The 12,500-nt window shown below is 36.7% G+C and overlaps 1 protein-coding gene across 2 annotated transcripts in view; it reads right to left on the bottom strand.

The window, feature by feature from the left end:
• LOC138855239 (homeobox protein aristaless-like) overlaps positions 1 to 12,500 on the bottom strand; it is a 343,290-nt gene that overhangs the window by 74,852 nt on the left and 255,938 nt on the right. The window contains exon 1 of one of the 2 annotated variants that reach the window (XM_070103560.1): positions 7,060 to 7,373. The exons of the other annotated variant lie outside the window; for it this stretch is intronic. The gene's annotated coding sequence lies outside the window, so the exon portion shown is untranslated. Of the gene's footprint in view, positions 1 to 7,059; positions 7,374 to 12,500 lie in introns of those variants that run through there. 2 annotated transcript variants of the gene reach the window in all.

Genomic DNA, 12,500 nt, shown 5'->3' with positions numbered 1-12,500 from the left:
TCAATTACACGACACTTATCCATACTATACTTTATCCTTCTATCCATCCACTTTCTCAAGCACTCCATTCCTTCCTGTAGGGATACACACTTCAATTACATTCGTTATCCTACTTGTTTAGTATCGTCACATCATTCAAAAACTCTTCACATATATTCTAATTTCTAGCAAGCTACTGAAATAGAATCACTGGTGGGTCAAGCACTGATCCTTTAGGTACCTCTTTTAAGAACGTAGAAACACTTGGGGGTGGAAGCACTGATCCTTTGGGTACCTCCTTTAAGAACTCAGAAACACTGGTGGGTCAAGCACTGATCCTTTGGGTACCTCCTTTAAGAACGCAGAAACACTGGTGGGTCAAGCACTGATCCTTTGGGCACCTCCTTTAAGAACGTAGAATCACTGGTGGGTCAAGCACTGATCCTTTGGGCACCTCCTTTAAGAACGTAGAATCACTGGTGGGTCAAGCACTGATCCTTTGGGTACCTCCTTTAAGAACTCAGAAACACTGGTGGGTCAAGCACTGATCCTTTGGGCACCTCCTTTAAGAACTCAGAAACACTGGTGGGTCAAGCACTGATCCTTTGGGTACCTCCTTTAAGAACGCAGAAACACTGGTGGGTCAAGCACTGATCCTTTGGGCACCTCCTTTAAGAACGTAGAATCACTGGTGGGTCAAGCACTGATCCTTTGGGCACCTCCTTTAAGAACGTAGAATCACTGGTGGGTCAAGCACTGGTCCTTTGGGCACCTCCTTTAAGAACGCAGAATCACTGGTGGGTCAAGCACTGGTCCTTTGGGCACCTCCTTTAAGAACGTTGCCCCAAGAAAGCATATTACCTCCCATCACTGTTCTTATGTTCCTCTCAACTAAAAAAACTCAATTTGCCTTCTCTCTCCTATATATTTTTCAACTTACATATCAACTCCTGATGATGAAATCTAACAAGTTTCCTAAAGTCTTAATAGATACAATTTGTCCATACAATTTTTTTTTTTAATATTTTGAGTTACTGTTGTAGTAAATTTTTGGATTTTTTTAATATTTTGAATCACTGTTGTAGTAAATTTTTGGATTTTTTTAATATTTTGAGTCACTGTTGTAGTAAATTTTTGGATTTTTTTAATATTTTGAATCATTGTTATAGTAAATTTTTGGATTTTTTTAATATTTTGAGTCACTGTTGTAGTAAATTTTTGGATTTTTTTAATATTTTGAGTCACTGTTGTAGTAAATTTTTGGATTTTTTTATATTTTGAGTCACTGTTGTAGTAATTTTTTGGATTTTTTTAATATTTTGAGTCACTGTTGTAGTAAATTTTTGGATTTTTTTAATATTTTGAGTCACTGTTGTAAATTTTTGGATTTTTTTAATATTTTGAATCATTGTTATAGTAAATTTTTGGATTTTTTTAATATTTTGAGTCACTGTTGTAAATTTTTGGATTTTTTTAATATTTTGAATCACTGTTATAGTAATTTTTTGGATTTTTTAATATTTTGAGTCACTGTTATAGTAAATTTTTGGATTTTTTTAATATTTTGAGTCACTGTTGTAGTAAATTTTTGGATTTTTTTAATATTTTGAGTCACTGTTGTAGTAAATTTTTGGATTTTTTTAATATTTTGAATCACTGTTGTAGTAAATTTGTAAATTTTTGGATTTTGACAAACAGAAATTTTAGGACCAATTCATATTATTTTCTTTTAGTTTGCAGCTTCGTATTTTCTAAATGATTTATCAGTTTATAAAAAAAAAATCAAAATATAAAGAATATTTGCCGAAATTTTAATTTTTCAGATAAAATTCTTGAAATATTGTGCGTAGACGATACATCATGTATTAATTACTTAAATAATTAATCTAATTATATTTTAATATTGTTATTATTAGGAAGCGGTAAGCCCGTATGGGTCATTCAAGACATGGAGTGGTTTAAGCTCGATCGTCCACCCAATTTATATAAGAAATGTAACATCGTGAAGGAAGGTTTGCGTAACTGACGAGATTATTCTACAGAAAAGCGTATATGCTCCTAAAACGTACATGTACGCAGTCATAAAAGATTCTATGTGTATTCCAGTGAATTATTATAATCACGGGGAAGCGCTAAACCCGTAGGAATATACAGCGGTATTCGAATGAAGGGAATGCGGGAAATACTGATACGCCAGTGAAACCAAAACCTACTTGAAAATTCGTGTACACAAAGAAAGTGTACATGAATGTGTACACATCTGTGTATGAAATGCGTACAGTTAGAAGAGTAAAATGCGGCAAGCGCGCAGTAACAGGCAAGTTAATCCAAAATAGACGCACACGCACTGAGTAAATACGTTATTTTAGCACGTATAAGATGACAACGTGAGTAGATTTCGATAACCAGGATAAAGATGGATTTAAGAAAATGTGAGAGATATTTCTTGTTTAAATATTTGCTGGAATTATTATACAGTATATATATATATATATATATATATATATATATATATATATATATATATATATATATATATATATATATATATATATATATATATATATATATATATATATGTCGTGCCGAATATGTAAACTGGTCTGCAAGAACTCATTTAAAATTAAGTCCTTTCTAAAATTTTCTCTTATACGTTTAAAGATATATATTTTTTCATTAATGTTGATGTAAAAATTTATAATTTTGCACCAAAAGGAACTTAGAAAACTTACCTAACCTTATTATAACAAGCGCAATTTATTTTAGCCTAACCCAACTAAATATATTTTAGATTTGTTTACAGTAATTTAATACTAAACAAACAGTGAAATATATTTTTTTTCGTTAGGTTCAGAATGATTTTGGCGAAATTATTGCATACACAAATTTTCACTTGTCCTATATGGCAAGATGAGCGTTACTTTTTAAGCCAAGATCGCAAATTCTGCCTATTCGGCACGACATATATATATATATATATATATATATATATATATATATATATATATATATATATATATATATATATATATATATATATATATATATATATATATATATATATATATATATATATATTAAACTGCCCTTGTTATAATAAGGTTAGGTAAGTTTTCTAAGGTTCTTTTGGTACAAAATTATTAATTTTTACATTAACATAAATGAAATAAAAATATATCTTTAAACGTATAAGACAAAATTATAGAAAGGACTTAATTTTAAATGAGTTCTTGCTAATTGACCAGTTTTACATATTCGGCACGACATATATATATATATATATATATTATAAACAATAAAACCCAAATGTAATAGAAATGTATTCAGTGATGAAAAATACATAATAGGAAGATGTTATTAGTGGAAACCCCGGGGTGGCAGCCACGACAATGACAGGTAATTACCAGAGGAGGAAAAAGGTGGTGATAATCATGCAGAAGATAAGATAATGGCGGATAATGAAAGGAAGATAGAAGTTAGAGGGCAGCGGCAGTGTCAGGACTGTTTGTGGGTAATAACTCCCTTAGAGGCCAAATTTGTTTGTACATTGTTATGAGTAAGCTATGGAGATAATGACCAGGTTGACCTGTAATCACCTCTGTATGCTTTTGTGATATATATATATATATATATATATATATATATATATATATATATATATATATATATATATATATATATATATATATGCAATAAGATCACAGTAAAAAGGTGATTTCAGAATATGCAAAACAACCACTCTGAAAGAATAGAGAAATTCCAAGCGCTTTCGTGACTACTCACATTATCAAGGAACTATCATAGTTCCTTGATAATGTGAGTAGTCATGAAAGCGCTTGGAATTTCTCTATTCTTTCAGAGTGGTTGTTTTGCATATATATATATATATATATATATATATATATATATATATATATATATATATATATATATATATATATATATATATATATATATATATATTATAAAGCGAAATCTCATTATTAGAACCAGTATTGAACAGTACATAAGAATCAGTTTCAGCTGTTTTGAAGAATTGTCACTTTGAACAAGTGCCACTTTGAACCAGCGCCACTTTGAACCAGCGCCACTTTGAACCAGCGCCACTTTGAACCAACGCCACTTTGAACCAACGCCACTTTGAACCAACGCCACTTTGAACCAGCGCCACTTTGAACCAGCGCCACTTTGAACCAGCGTCACTTTGAACAAGTGTGACATCACTTGTACTGATGTGACCCTGACCAGGTTGACAGTCATTGTCCTGATTCACAACGTCTCTATTGGCAAATCATTTGTCAAGATTATTTTCGACCTAAACCAAAGTTTTACGTTAGAAATTAAATTAGTGTTCAGGTACGGTGGCGCTAAACTCCCACGCGATGAGCCTTGACTCAGCAATACGGTAGCCCGTGGCCTAGTGGCTAGAGCTCTCGCTTCACATGCTGGGTGTCCGGGTTAGATTCCCAGCAAGGGTGAAAGCATTGGGCGTATTTTCTTACACCGGATGTTCACCCATCAGTAAAATAGGTAACTGGGTGTTAGTGGACTGGTGTGGATCGCATCCTGGGACAAAACTGACCTAACTTGCCCGAAATGATCGGCATAACAAGCGGCTTTGTACATAGTAGTATGTCACTGATGTCAGCTATGGTCTGTATACCTTGTACATGTACGTGTAGTCAAAAAATATATTATTAATAAGCATTTCTTAATAATTATCTAACATATAACACTATATATTACGGTATATCAGCTACGTATATATATATATATATATATATATATATATATATATATATATATATATATATATATATATATATATATATATATGTCGTGCCGAATATGTAAAACTGGTCAATTAGCAAGAACTCATTTAAAATTAAGTCCTTTCTAAAATTTTCTCTTATACGTTTAAAGATATATTTTTTTCATTTATGTTAATGTAAAAATTTATAATTTTGCTCCAAAAGAATCTTAGAAAACTTACCTAACCTTATTATAACAAGAGCAATTTATTTTAGCCTAACCCAACTAAATATATTTTAGATTTGTTTACAGTAATTTAATACTAAACAAACACAGTGAAATATATTTTTTTCCGTTAGGTTCAGAATGATTTTGGCGAAATTATTGCATACACAAATTTTCACTTGTCTTATATGGCAAGATGAGCGTTGCTATTTAAGCCAAGATCGCAAGTTCTGCCTATTCGGCACGATATATATATATATATATATATATATATATATATATATATATATATATATATATATATATATATATATATATATATATATATATATATATATATATATATGCAAAACAACCACTCTGAAAGAATAGAGAAATTCCAAGCGCTTTCGTGACTACTCACATTATCAAGGAACTATGATAGTTCCTTGATAATGTGAGTAGTCACGAAAGCGCTTGGAATTTATCTATTCTTTCAGAGTGGTTGTTTTGCATATATATATATATATATATATATATATATATATATATATATATATATATATATATATATATATATATATATATATATACTGTGGAGAAGTATATATCTGAGTATATATTCGTACAAAATTAACCTTAATGCTTTTTAAATATATTTGTAAATTTCTAGAGGGTATTCAGGTGACATATATCTTTAATTATAATAATATCACTTGTCAGTGACGAATAGCTGTTGATCCGAGGAAGTGGAGCAGGCCCACCTCTTCCTAGGATCAAGCCTTACTAGCGCTTCCCTCAAATGAATATAAGGATTTCCACAGACATTATGTAGCTGGTATATTCACTTGACGCTAAATGTATAATTTAGGGCTGAATTATAGAGTTGGTTAAGGGGGAGTGAATTAGAGGGTGAATTAAGGGGTTAGAATTAAGGGCGGATTAGATGGTGGAGAAAGGGAGAGGGGAATTAAAATAGTGAAGGCAGCGGCAATATTTAATGTTTGTACTAGCGATATTTACTGCCCGTAGCGGTGATATTTACTGCCCGTAGCGGTGATATTTACTGCCCGTAGCGGTGATATTTACTGCCCGTAGCGGTGATATTTACTGCCCGTAGCGGTGATATTTACTGCCCGTAGCGGTGATATTTACTGCCCGTAGCGGTGATATTTACTGCCCGTAGCGGTGATATTTACTGCCCGTAGCGGTGATATTTACTGCCTGGAGCGTCGACATTTTTACAGCTCGTAGCTGCGATATTTACCACTTGTAGCGGCGATATTTACCGCTTATTGCGGCGATATTTACCACTTGTAGCGGCGATATTTACCGCTTATTGCGGCGATATTTACCACTTGTAGCGGCGATATTTACCGCTTATTGCGGCGATATTTACCGCTTGTAGCGGCGATATTTACCGCTTGTAGCGGCGATATTTACCACTTGTAGCGGCGATATTTACCGCTTGTAGCGGCGATATTTACCGCATATAGCGGCGATATTTACCGCTTGTAGCGGCGATATTTACCGCTTTTAGCGGCGATATTAACTCTGTTGCTGCAATATTTACTTTCCATAGTGTCGATATTTACCCTCCACTGCTGCAATATTTACCGCCCGTAGCGGGGATGATTATCATCCATAGCGGCGACATTTTCCGGCCGCTCAAGGGATATACATTGGCTTTAGCGGCGATATTTTCAGGCCGTAGCGGCGATATTTACCGCCCGTAGCGGTCATAACCAGCGCAGTATACTACTGCTTAGCTTTCTCGCCGACACACAATTATATATCCCACGATAGCTCAATATGTGCGATATTTGCAATTATTTTTGGCTAAACTATTATCAATAATTATTATTATTATTATTATTATTATTATTATTATTATTATTATTATTATTATCGTTATTAGTAGTAGAAGTAGTAGTAGTAGTATCAGTAGTAGTTATAGCACTATTATTATTATTAGTAGTAGCAGTATTAAAATTTTTTTTTATTATTATTATTATTATTATTATTATTATTATTATTATTATTATTATTATTATTATTATTTCACTTTTCGTGGAATGAGGAACCATGAGGGATGAAATAACCAAGGAAATAGATAAATGTTACCAGTTTATAGCGAAGCTATATGGCTTCTGGCTTGTGAGAAACGTCTATAGACATCGCTAATGGGAAACGCCGTAGCGCATGCGCTCTGATCACCGCATAATCACCAGCGCAGGTGATTGACTCTGTCCTCTCGTTATCTTTCACTTTCCCAGGCTCGAGGGGGCGTGGTTGTTATCGCATGTGGGCAAACAAGCCATTAAATCGGCGGTAATTCGCTTACCAACACAATTCACTAGCGTATAAAATCAACTGATTACCTGAAACTCAATCTTCCTTCGTTAACTATCCGGCCGTGTGCCACATGCCCAAATTGTTTTAAGTAATTTCGTATCTGAGGCAATTTACACTTATCGCTTGATCTAGATTGAGAGATAATTTGCATATAAAGTGCCTGTAGAGGGAACACACCTCAATGTCCATGTAGAGAGTTAGTAATAATGTTGGTAGATAAGATGATAGCGAGAAGGGACAACAACGTTGAAGCTCCGCCCACTAATAGCCGCCATCTTGTGACGTCACCGTAGCTCCGCCCAGCAGGAGGAGCTTAGTCCCGTGTTGACTGTTGCCGACTGAAGGTCTCCGGTTGCCCACTTAATTTACCGCAATATTCCACGTGTAAAATATCCTAACATGAATCTTTTATGTCCCACTAATGAAACAGGTCATTATTTCTTTCCCTTCAGTCACGTATGAGGTGAGGGTCTAGCGTGCGCATAACGTCAGCCTCAGGAAATAAATGCCATTAGCTGACGTATTAAGCTGACATTTTTATATTAATTCCCGCTGATTCCATCGTCCTGATGAGCTGTAAATCAAATTCCCGAGTTATGGTTTACAGCCAGATGCAGAGATAACGCTTCTTGTGTCTCTTACTTTTTTTTATATCTTAGCGTGTGTGTTGATGACCAAGTGGTTGATGGGGTGATATAGTAAGGACGTCAGGAATTGTTACATTGGAGTTTTGTCTGTCGTCAAAGTGTTTGGTTTGTCAGGAAAGAAGTGTCTTAAGGTAGCGGGTCCTGGATGACACGTTCAATGGTGTTGGTGTTTTGTCTGTCAAGGAACAAGACAAGTGTCTTTAAACACTTGTCTTTTCGCACATGTCTTTAGACACTTTTAGAGGTAGTGATGTTTTGTTTAGGAGAAAAAGACAAATGTCTTGACACTTGTCTTGGATGACACGTTCACTGGTGCTGGTGTTTTGTCCGTCAGGAAAGAGGACACAAATGTCTGCTGACACAACAGTCATATGACAGTCACTGGTGCTGGAGTTTTGACAAATGTCTGCTGACACAACAGTCATATGACAGTCACTGGTGCTGGTGTTTTGTCCAGCAGGAAAGAGGACAGAAACGTCTGCTGACACAACAGTCATATGACAGTCACTGGTGCTGGTGTTTTGTCCAGCAGGAAAGAGGACACAAATGTCTGCTGACACAACAGTCATATGACAGTCACTGGTATTAGTGTTTTGTCCGTCAAGAAAAAAGACAAGTGTCTGCTGACACTTGTCAGGAGGTCACTACTTAGATTTCAACACTTGCTCCACCACCCTGGAACCAGTGAAGTCTGATTGTGTAGAACTAGTGAGGATTTGAAACTACACTCCCCTTCCTCGGATCAAAGTTTATCATCTCCTATTCCCAAGAGCAGTGCAGCCCTTACGACTTTAGTGCTTCCCAGTGATTATATTTTTTTTATTGCCTTACACAAGTTGTTTTTATTCTGGGTAGTAAAGTAATTTTTTTGTTATTAATGGTAAAGTAACTTCGTTATAACAACCATCAGCATCACTGTTACAACAACAGCCATCAGCATCACTGTTACAACAACATCCATCAGCATCACTGTTACAACAACAGTCATCAGCATCACTGTTACAACAACAGCCATCAGCATCACTGTTACAACAACATCCATCAGCATCACTGTTACAACAACAGTCATCAGCATCACTGTTACAACAACAGCCATCAGCATCACTGTTACAACAACATCCATCAGCATCACTGTTACAACAACAGCCATCAGCATCACTGTTACAACAACATCCATCAGCATCACTGTTACAACAACAGCCATCAGCATCACTGTTACAACAACAGCCATCAGCATCACTGTTACAACAACAGTCATCAGCATCACTGTTACAACAACAGTCATCAGCATCACTGTTATAACAACAGCCATCAGCATCACTGTTACAACAACAGTCATCAGCATCACTGTTACAACAACAGCCATCAGCATCACTGTTACAACAACATCCATCAGCATCACTGTTACAACAACAGTCATCAGCATCACTGTTACAACAACAGTCATCAGCATCACTGTTATAACAACAGCCATCAGCATCACTGTTACAACAACAGTCATCAGCATCACTGTTACAACAACAGCCATCAGCATCACTGTTACAACAACAGCCATCAGCATCACTGTTACAACAACAGCCATCAGCATCACTGTTACAACAACAGTCATCAGCATCACTGTTACAACAACAACCATCAGCATCACTGTTACAACAACAACCATCAGCATCACTGTTACAACAACAGTCATCAGCATCACTGTTACAACAACAGTCATCAGCATCACTGTTACAACAACAGTCATCAGCATCACTGTTACAACAACAGCCATCAGCATCACTGTTACAACAACAGCCATCAGCATCACTGTTACAACAACAGCCATCAGCATCACTGTTACAACAACAGCCATCAGCATCACTGTTACAACAACAGCCATCAGCATCACTGTTACAACAACAGCCATCAGCATCACTGTTACAACAACAGTCATCAGCATCACTGTTACAACAACAGCCATCAGCATCACTGTTACAACAACAGCCATCAGCATCACTGTTACAACAACAGCCATCAGCATCACTGTTACAACAACAGTCATCAGCATCACTGTTACAACAACAGCCATCAGCATCACTGTTACAACAACAGCCATCAGCATCACTGTTACACCAACAGCCATCAGCATCACTGTTACACCAACAGCCATCAGCATCACTGTTACAACAACAGCCATCAGCATCACTGTTACAACAACAGTCATCAGCATCACTATTACACCAACAGCCATCAGCATCACTGTTACAACAACAGCCATCAGCATCACTGTTACAACAACAGCCATCAGCATCACTGTTACAACAACAGCCATCAGTATCACTGTTACAACAACAGCCATCAGCATCACTGTTACAACAACAGCCATCAGCATCACTGTTACAACAACAGCCATCAGCATCACTGTTACAACAACAGTCATCAGCATCACTGTTACAACAACAGCCATCAGCATCACTGTTACAACAACAGCCATCAGCATCACTGTTACAACAACCATCAGCATCACTGTTACAACAACAGTCATCAGCGTCACTGTTACAACAACAGCCATCAGCATCACTGTTACAACAACAGCCATCAGCATCACTGTTACAACAACAGTCATCAGCATCACTGTTACAACAACAGTCATCAGCATCACTGTTACAACAACAGCCATCAGCATCACTGTTACAACAACAGCCATCAGCATCACTGTTACAACAACAGCCATCAGCATCACTGTTACAACAACAGCCATCAGCATCACTGTTACAACAACAGCCATCAGCATCACTGTTACAACAACAGTCATCAGCATCACTGTTACAACAACAGTCATCAGCATCACTGTTACAACAACAGTCATCAGCATCACCGTTACAACAACAGCCATCAGCAGCACCGTTACAACATCCATCAGCATCACTGTTACAACAACAGCCATCAGAATTACTGTTACAACAACAGCCATCAGCATCACCATTACAACAACAGCCATCAGCATCACCGTTACAACAACAGCCATCAGCATCACCGTTACAACAACAGCCATCAGCATCACTGTTACAACAACAACCATCAGCATCACTGTTACAACAACAGTCATCAACATCACTGTTACAACAACAGCCATCAGCATCACCGTTACAACAACAGCCATCAGCATCACTGTTACAACAACAACCATCAGCATCACTGTTACAACAACAGTCATCAACATCACTGTTACAACAACAGCCATCAGAATTACTGTTACAACAACAGCCATCAGCATCACCATTACAACAACAGCCATCAGCATCACCATTACAACAACAGCCATCAGCATCACTGTTACAACAACAGCCATCAGCATCACTGTTACAACAACAACCATCAGCATCACCATTACAACAACAGCCATCAGCATCACTGTTACAACAACAACCATCAGCATCACTGTTACAACAACAGCCATCAGCATCACTGTTACAACAACAGCCATCAGCATCACCATTACAACAACAGCCATCAGCATCACTGTTACAACAACAACCATCAGCATCACCTTTACAACAACAACCATCAGCATCACTGTTGCAACAACAGTCATCAACATCACTGTTGCAACAACAACCATCAGCATCACTGTTGCAACAACAGTCATCAACATCACTGTTGCAACAACAACCATCAGCATCACTGTTGCAACAACAGTCATCAGCATCACTGTTACAACAACAGTCATCAGCATCACTGTTACAACAACAGCCATCAGCATCACCTTTACAACAACCATCAGCATCACTGTTACAACAACAGTCATCAGCATCACTGTTGCAACAGCCATCAACATCACTGTTACAATAACAATCATCATCACTGTTACAACAACAGCCATCAGCATCACTGTTACAACAACAGTCATCAACATCACTGTTACAATAACAATCAACATCACTGTTACAACAACAGCCATCAGCATCACTGTTACAATAACAATCATCAGCATCACTGTTACAACAACAGCCATAAGCATCACTGTTACAATAACAATCATCATCACTGTTACAACAGCCATCAGCATCACTGTTACAACAGCCATCAGCATCACTGTTACAACAACAGCCATCAGCATCACTGTTACAACAACAGTCATTAACATCACTGTTACAACAACAGCCATCAGCATCACTGTTACAACAACAACCATCAGCATAACTGTTACAACAACAGCCATCAGCATCACTGTTAAAACAACAGCCATCAGCATCACTGTTACAACGTCATCAACATCACTGTTACAACAGCCATCAGAATCACTGTTACAACAACAGTCATCAGCATCACTGTTACAACAACAGTCATCAGCATCACTGTTACAACAACAGTCATCAACATCACTGTTGCAACAACAGTCATCAACATCACTGTTACAACAACAGCCATCAGCATCACTGTTACAACAACAGCCATCATCGTCCTTGTTACAACAACAACAGCCATCAGCATCAATGTTAAAACAACAGCCATCAACATCACTGTTACAACAACAGCCATCAGCATCACTGTTACAACGTCATCAACATCACTGTTACAACA

Source organism: Cherax quadricarinatus, chromosome 86 (genome assembly GCF_038502225.1).
Source record: "Cherax quadricarinatus isolate ZL_2023a chromosome 86, ASM3850222v1, whole genome shotgun sequence".
In the NCBI taxonomy this organism is placed as follows: Eukaryota; Metazoa; Arthropoda; class Malacostraca; order Decapoda; family Parastacidae; genus Cherax; species Cherax quadricarinatus.
The sequence above is the reverse complement of the archived record's forward strand: the minus strand, read 5'-3'. Positions and strand labels throughout refer to the sequence as shown.